This window comes from Bidens hawaiensis, unplaced genomic scaffold (genome assembly GCF_021521415.1).
Source record: "Bidens hawaiensis isolate Kalapana, Puna unplaced genomic scaffold, B.hawaiensis_p1.1 tig00019572_1, whole genome shotgun sequence".
Taxonomy (NCBI): Eukaryota; Viridiplantae; Streptophyta; class Magnoliopsida; order Asterales; family Asteraceae; genus Bidens; species Bidens hawaiensis.
In genome coordinates, this window is record NW_027492974.1 from 182,498 (window position 1) to 191,674 (window position 9,177).

Below are 9,177 nucleotides of genomic sequence, written 5' to 3' on the forward strand. Positions count from 1 at the left end.
GAGAATCTACACAAGAGGTACTCAACGCTCCTGACTTGCGAGGAGGTTACAGACCTACCCGCATCATACCCAAAGATCAAGCAGAACAGTGGGAAATTCTGCGTGACATTAGGACTTCCGCGGGAAGAATCCCCATGGAAAACCTTAAAACTAAACCCTTTTCAAAAACCCTTTGCTTAAGTCCAAAAGTTTACCTCACTTTATTAAACATTCATGAGAAGAACATTGGACTGGGGGGACTTGAAGAGGTAGGTCCCAGCAGAGCCCAGTTGGACCCGCAAGACTCACCTTGAAAAGGGACGCCTGCGCAGTTGAACCCGCAAGACTCCTTAACGGACGTCTGCGCGGTTGAACCCGCAAGACTTAACTAAAGGGACGTCTGCGCAGAAACCAACTGGATCAGCAGGACCCACCACGCTCAGAGACGTGACGTCCTTACGCGCAGTACGCAAGCTGTTCCCGCAGGAAACGCCTCCCAATGGTTTCCAAGTACTCCGCCTGTTCCCGCAGTTACGGATACCAGCCATCAGGGAAGGCTACCCGCGCAGCATGGCTACACGCACAAGGCTTAACTCTCATAATAATTCAGTAGTCACCTGAAGAAGGAATGAGCAAGCCGGGAACAGTCCCGCACAAGGGCGGGAGGGGGAATACTCCCGCCCAAATGAGCCAGTCCGTACGATACTGAAAGATCTTTTGTACTGTACCTGACGAGGTATGGGCAAAAGATCTGACCAAAGATACGACAGCTCATTGACAACAGTATGGCGAGCAGCATGCTCTTGTACTGTATGTCACTATTAGCCGCTACCTACTTACCAACTCCTGTCATACCACGTGCATAGCCTGTAGTTGGTGGAAAAGGAATAGTACACAGCAGGCCTGGTCACTGTCAGCCGCTGCCTACCCACCAACTACCAGCATGGCACGTGCGTAGGCCACAGTTGGTAGAACAGGAATACTATTCAGCCGGCTACACCTCCTTGGAAACCTACCTTCGGCTATAAATACCCCAAATGGTATGATCTTATCATATATTATCATCATATACTATCTTGTATTACATATTATACCTGATATCTGCTCTAGCAATCTCTTAATATACATTTATATTCAAGAGCAATCTAGTCTGATTCTCACGCCGGAGGGTGGTCACAAGGAGGAACCCCCCCCCCATCTCAGTGACGAGCTCACGGTGTCTGTTTTGCAGGTTATCAGAAGAACCATCTTTGCCGGGTCTAACCCCTCGTGGGAAACATCTATTTAACCCCCAGGTTATCCGTAATCTGCCCGGGGTCGATTAGTGTTTCTTCAACGGGGCTTGGTGATGGGGAGATGCAATACACGCAATTTGTGATGGCACGTTTGGTATTTGAGGGGATGAAGCCTTGACGGCTACCCTATTAGGTTAAACCACAAATATAGTGGCTTAAGACTTTTTCTCTTTTTCTTTAAAAACAATTCTTTCCATACTATGTAAAACCGATGATCCTTAGGTAATGTGTAGTGGGCGCGAGTTTGGGCGACATTTGGGCGTGAATTGGCTAGAACACCCCCCCCCCCCCCGGCGATAAGTGGGCGAAAAGGGGCGGGGGCGGCTTAAATTTGTCGCCATGATGTTTAAAAAATAATATTATTATATTCAAATTACCGTTTGCAACGGTTAAATTCATAAAAAAAATTAATTAATTAAAACAATATATATATATATAAACATACACCTTCTTCTCCATTTCATATACATTTCATACACAATTCATACCCAAATTCTTCAAAAAATCTAGCAAAATGAATCCTACAAACAACCCGAACCAACCGAATTCCGTGGAACTCACCGCTACCCTGAGAGAAATCATCAAAAAAAACACAAAAAGTGTGTCGAGGAACTCAACGATGCCATGAGAGAAAGCAACAAACAACACGAAAAGATTGCCGCTATGTTGAAATTGATAGAAATGAGTGAAGAATACGAATCCCAGAGGCCGCATTATTGCAAAGACAACGAATTGAAAAATGCGCGAATATTATGGATATTAGTATTTTTTTTTTTAGTTATGTATTTTTTTAATTTTTAGTTATGTATTTTTTTGTATTTCTTTTTAATGCATTTTTATTTAATTATTTAAATAAATTGGTTGTTATTTGTTTAGTTTAATTATAAAAAGAAAATAATAAAAAAAGATATTGTGGGCCCAATTTGTAGCCTCTACACCACAAAAACAATTTTCACTCATTGCTGACTGGGCTCCACGTGTCACAATTCGCCCCCATTTTAGCCCATCCACTACGCTTAGCCTTAGGGTGAGGGGATGGTTTCAAATCCATCACCCACCACACCCAATGGTATGGTGACACCTCACCCCAACCAAATTCATCACTAATGATGGAATTTAATGGGGGTGGTGGTGTGGTGTGATGAATTTTTTTGGGTTTTTTTTTTTTTGCAACTTAAAAAATAAAAACAATATTTTACTAGAACATCCCTGGAAAATTCCATCTAGCCTCATGTGCGGCGTAAAGACGTGTAATGTCATGTCTTGTTGGTTTTTGTAGAAACTCTTTGCCATACAATTTAATAATGTCACACCCTGACTAGGTAGTTGCGGAAGCGTAATACGGGAAAAAGCCATCATCAGTGCTAAACAAACATTATACAACTGAGACAAAATATGAATAACAAACATTTCCCAAAATCAGTCTTCAACTCTTGAGTTACAACGCAGTTTGTTGTGTCTTCAACCATCAGATATGAATGCGATCTTCTCATCTTCTTTGGTTATGTACTCTTGATGCACCTTGACCAGCCGTTCAACCGTCCAGTCTTTGTCTTCTGTGGCACCTGCAAAGTTAGCAGTGGATCGACTTTTGGACTTCCTCTTTGTCACCTCTATAGCAGCTGCACCTAATATAGGAAAATTGCGCCTCTGCATCATTTCCTCTTCAGCCCGAGTGCAAAAGTATCTGAAATATTGAGGACGATCGGATCTACAGATGTGTGCCAAGGCCCTAGCGTAACGTTTCACTTCATGTGACACAAGGGGATGATCTAACACCGGAGATTTAGTGCAGACAAATTCATTATGTATAATAGCAATCAAACTCAGCTCACTCCATGCAATCATTTCACAAACATAACGCGCCATGCACATCAAACCGTCTCCTGATCTATCAGATGCCCGTGTGATGTAATTTATTATCTCTGTTTTGAGCCTAATTCTGCATGAAAACACTTCTTGAACCATTTCAGCTCTGTGCAGATCCAAAGGGAATCGAACTGCATTGATTGACTCCGCACTAAACTAATATTTATTAATAATCCTATATTTAATTTTTGATTTATTAATTATATAAATAATAATCAATTGAAATATGATTTGTTATAAAACAAGGTGACACACTGACACTACACTATATTTAATTTTGGATTCTTTAGTTGAGGTTCGTAACCTGGGAAGTATGACCACAGTTGCAACCATTTTAGCACAAAGTACAAATGATACATACAATGTTACAACAAAAGCAACTTACCGTACAACTTAAAAAGTTGAAAATTAATATATATAAAAATTGGTACCATGATGCAGATCACCGTTAGACCGCGTATCAAGGGTATTTTGGGATGTCCCTTCTGCATCCGCCAGTGGAAATAGTGGATGTCGTTTTGCGTGGTTCCGCGCATACTGGTTGTACAAGTGGCCTCAAACCATCGGTGACTTTCTGTGCACGGTTCGGGCACTCACAGTGGTCCTGAATCGTACCTTTTGTCGCACAATGTATTGAACGTATCTGCTTTTGGGGTGCGCATCTCAAAGGGGTTTTCCTTTTTGGCGATTTTTGCTTATGTTATATGATTTGGATTCAGGTCTCATCCGCATTCGAGGCCATATCTCTTCAAATATCTTTCTTGGTTTTTGTTTTTGGTAACTATATTGAGTGGGGGTAATGTAGTGAACCAAGCTAGAGATGAGCTTGAGACAATACCTATATTTGTACCAGTGCTATACACGATTGTACTTATACCAAAAATCAATAAAAACATGTACCAATACTCGTACGAAATTTTTCGGTATGGTACGGGTATTTCGGTACGGTACCCGTTTTTGTATCACTTTGCTTTTTTATTTCCAAATCTTCGACGATCTTAAAACGGGTACCAGTACGAGTAACAAACAACGTGAATTAGTCAATGTATCGAACCTTGCACAGGTACATGACGGGTACCAAATTAGTACATGTACCAAATTGGTTGCTAATTTAATGATAAGATAGTACTGAAGAACCCTAATTCGGTCGGCGATTTTAAGTGATTTGTTTGTTGATTCAAGTCTTGGATGTTATATTATTTAATAATGAAAAAACGTTGGTACTTATACAATAATAATGTAACACCCTTGGCAAACACAACATCGTCCCACTCTTAGGCAAATCCCACATCGACCATGGACAAGAGAGATCCTTAGTTCAAAGTAATGTCCTGCCTCTTAACATCACCAACGCGTTTTGGGCTTAGTTGGCTGTGGAGCAAATGAAAACTCCACGGTTAAGCGCGCTTAGGTGGAAGTAGTACTAGGATGGGTGACCACCTGGGAAGTCTCTACCTGGGCAACCAAAAACAAAGACGTGAGTTCTCGGATGGGCAACCCATTGGGGGCAAAGCGGACAATATTGGTGGTACGAGAGGTCGGGATGTTACAGATTGGTATCAGAGCCACTCTTGTGCCGTTCGGGATGATGGGACACGCCTCATCGAGGACGATGAGTCCAAATGGGGGTTGTTTGTAACACCCTTGGCAAACACAACATCGTCCCACTCTTAGGCAAATCCCACATCGACCGTGGACAAGAGAGATCCTTGGTTCAAAGTAATGTCCTGCCTCTTAACATCACCAACGCGTTTTGGGCTTAGTTGGCTGTGGAGCACATGAAAACTCCACGGTTAAGCGTGCTTAGGTGGAAGTAGTACTAGGATGGGTGACCACCAGGGAAGTCTCTACCTGGGCAACCAAAAACAAAGACGTGAGTTCTCAGATGGGCAACCCATTGGGGGGCAAAGCGGACAATATTGGCGGTACGAGAGACCGGGATGTTACAGATTGGTATCAGAGCCACTCTTGTGCCGTTCGGGATGATGGGACACGCCTCATCGAGGACGATGAGTCCAAAGGGGGGTTGTTTGTAACACCCTTGGCAAACACAACATCGTCCCACTCTTAGTCAAATCCCATATCGACCGTGGACAAGAGAGATCCTTGGTTCAAAGTAATGTCCTGCCTCTTAACATCACCAACGCGTTTTGGGCTTAGTTGGCTGTGGAGCACATGAAAACTCCACGGTTAAGCGCGCTTAGGTGGAAGTAGTACTAGGATGGGTGACCACCTGGGAAGTCTCTACCTGGGCAACCAAAAACAAAGCCGTGATTTCCCAGATGGGCAACCCATTGGGGACAAAGCGGACAATATTGGTGGTACAAGAGGTCGGGATTTTACAAATAACATGGTTGAAGAATTTATTTTATATATTAAATATGAAAAATCTCAGTTAAACACTACAAAATACCAAACGTACTAGTACATGTACCTGACTGTACCCGTATTGAAATTCTACGAAAATGAGTACCAATACCGGCCCACACCTAATAGACTAAATCGGAACGGATACATGTACATCTACGGGTACGGTACGGTAATTAAACAATAATATAATATTTGAATACGGGTATTTGGAACAAAATTCTAATCTATAAACTAAACCGATACCAATCTAATTTTCATCGTGTAATGTATGGATTCTCACTAATAACTTTTAATACATAATAATGGATACTGAGGTGGATTCCATATAGAAAAGACACAAATCAACTTTAGTAAAAAAAACTTTAAAGTAGCTATTAATTTAAAACAAGGAGATATCCTCCTATGCAATAAGTTTTGGTTGCTCACTGCACTCACATGAAACTTTAGATAGGTTGAATGGCACAACTACAACTAGTTTCAAACTCTATGCATGTCTTCTTCATATGGATCTTGCTTCTTTCCTCAGGTATGCCATGTTTATAAATTTTTGTTTAAAGTATTTATTCTTTTATAGATAGGATCCAGACCCCTTATATGAAGTTAACTGAATCATTATCACGTACTATTTTTACGTGATTCATAAGATGATTATGCGATAATCTGTCTCTCCTACTACTTTTGATTGAAAAATTTTTAGAAATAGGAAAAATGAAAGGGATGAAATGGTTTATAGGAGAGAGAGAAAATATGTTTGTGTTTCTAGGTGCTCCGTCATTTGAAATGACGGAACCCACACTGGTTACAGAGCGTGTAAGAAATTGTCTGGTGAGCTGGAGGTCTTCTAGTGTTAAGCCGTTTCAAATAGTGGAATCACTTATTTTCCACGTGTTCTGCCATTTGAAATGGCGGAACACCACTTTTACCTTTACCTGGCCTATGCATTTGTTTCACTCCTACCATTTCAAACGGCGGAAGTGAATAATAATATTCTGACACGCGTCTGACGAGGCGTTTGACCACACTGTTCACTTATGACATTTTAAATGAAAGAAGTGAACAGTACTGACAATTATGACAATTGAAGACTTTTCTCCATTTTTGACAAATACTATTCATTCATGTCATTTTAAACGGCGGAAGTGAACTGTACTGACAATTATGACAATTGAAAAGACTTTTCTCCCTTTTTGACGCAATCTTAGTTATTGGTGGGGGTTCGGTCTGTTAGCTGGTATTTGTTTAGTCATTCAGATAGTGACTGACGTTTTTTTAGCTATGCATTACACACCTCATGTGGATCTAGCTTTTAACAGCGTAGAACACATTATGAGAGATGTTGAAGGGGCTCGTTGCTCCGTTATATGCATGCTAATGGGGCAAGTATGTTTCTCATTGTGGTTTACCTTCATCTTTTTCGTGGTCTATATCATGCGAGTTATAGCAGTCCTAGGGAATTTGTTCGTTGTCTCGGAGTTGTAATCTTACTATTAATGATTGTGACAGCTTTTATAGGATACGTACCACCTTGGGGTCAGATGAGCTTTTGGGGGGCTACAGTAATTACAACACTAATACTATTCACTCATGTCATTTTAAATGGCGGAAGTAAACAGTACTTTATATTATTATTTTCTTTTATAGTATTATTTTTCTTATAATTTTTAATTTGAAAAATTTATTTTTAAATTTTAATAGTAACTTTTATTTTTTTTTAAACTTTTTCTAACTATGAAACCATAGTTTTTTTTAACATTTTTTTCATAAGTAATTAAAAATGTATAATTTAAATATTTTATATTAAATATCATAGGTAATAAAAAAGTATTGTTATGAACTAAAATATACGTTTAATATTTTTTTATAAGGTATTATAATTTCTTTATTAGTTTGTTTATTAACTAAAATATACATGTAATATTTTTTTGAAAATGACTAATTTGAGAAATGGACTTTTTATTGTTATGAACGGGTTTTATTTCATCGCAATCTTGTGTATTCGGGCGAGTGTTTACAGACATTTTATTTCAAATGGCGGAACACGTGCAAGGCCAAGCAAATACCAATTAAATTCAAAGATTATATGTTGAAGCTAGGTCAGCAAAAGGTGTCGCCCACCACCATTAAAAAGGAGGAACAATGACGTTGGAGGATATGCAAAATTGTTAGAAGTTGTTATTTCTCTCTCACCTCATATTCTATTTGTCTTCTTCCCATCTATCTATTATTTGTAATTTCTATTCCAAGATTAGTACTGTAATTTCTTGATTACCTAAAGGAGATTTGGTTTACTTTTCTTTATCCATTGAATTCTTATTTGCATTCCCTTCATAAACTATTTCATCCCTTTCATTTTTCCTATTTCTAAAAATGTTTCACTTTTGATTATATCTATGCACAAGGATACGGTTATTATGGTTTTTTAAAATAGTTGTAAGTAGAAGTAGTAACATTATGTGAATTAATTGTGAAAGGGAAAATAATACTTGAAGAGAAACGATAGGTAAGAGACGTGCTCTTCTTTTTAATATTTTTTAGCATAACCTTTCTTTTAGCATGACTGTTAAGGTCTATGAGTGACAAATATATTTACAGGAAATATATTATCGGATTGTGAGAGGGTTTTCATCATAATTAACGATTGTAACGTGACAGTTTGGCCTGCGATCACCCCAGGTGAGAACTTTGATGGTGGAGGATACGCGCTAAAAGCCTAAAAGCCAATGATTCACGTGTCCACACCGCACCTATTGGTTGGTCAGGTCAAATATGGGGTCGAACCAAGTGCAAGTTCGATAGCAACGGCAATGGGACATGTCTAACCGGCCAGTGTGGTTCATCTCTGCATTGTTCTGTCTCTGGTCAAACCCCGTTAACACTTGCCGAATTTACGCTTACAACATTGAACTTTTACGATGTTAGTCTTATTGATGGATTTAATCTACCAATGTCCGTTAGAGCGATCCATGGAAAGGGAAATTGCAGCATTGTAAGTTGCGTGGGCGACTTAAGAAAAACGTGTCCTGACCTTTCTGTCAAGGCCAATGCTAAGATAATTGCTTGCCGGAGCGCTTGTGACGTGTTTAATACCGATGAGTATTGTTGTCGGGGTGTTTATGGAAACGCCGCAACATGCCAACCAACGTATTACCAAGAAGTTTAAGGATGCGTGCCCGACTTCGTATAGTTATGCTTATGATGATCCCACAAGCATTTTCACTTGTTCTGGGGCTGATTATGTTATCACGTTTTGCGGATCAATGTAATTTTCTCCCTTCTCTAGTACTTTAGATACTTTTAGTGGTTCAATTAAAAGTTAAAAGTTGGAATGATTTGTTTTTACGAATAGTCAGTTCGTAAATATATTATAGCATTAATGATGTATTTTTTTTTATTTGCTAGTAATGATCGTTAATTTGTTAGGTTTTCTATTCCAGGAACCAAACTCAAAGCACTTATGACAACATGTCGAATGGTAGTAGATCGATGGGGTTCTCGAAGAACTTGATGTCGAGTTTGATGGTGGCTTTAACACTTGTTTGTTTATCATCAATGTTGTTGTAAACAAGTCGGGTTTTATATATATGTTGGAATAATTGTGAAAATATGAGCTTCTTCGCTAAGTGGAAATTGTAGTTTCGCTAACGTTTGATTATTTGTAACTGAT

General features: G+C 39.2%; 1 pseudogene across 1 annotated transcript; it reads left to right on the top strand.

Moving 5' to 3' along the window:
• The first annotated feature begins 5,725 nt into the window (after positions 1-5,725).
• LOC143558648 (pathogenesis-related thaumatin-like protein 3.5) lies at positions 5,726-8,846 on the top strand (annotated as a pseudogene). The gene is made up of 2 exons (XR_013139779.1): positions 5,726-6,039; positions 8,106-8,846. The product of XR_013139779.1 is annotated as a pathogenesis-related thaumatin-like protein 3.5 (transcript).
• Positions 8,847-9,177: the final 331 nt, after the last annotated feature.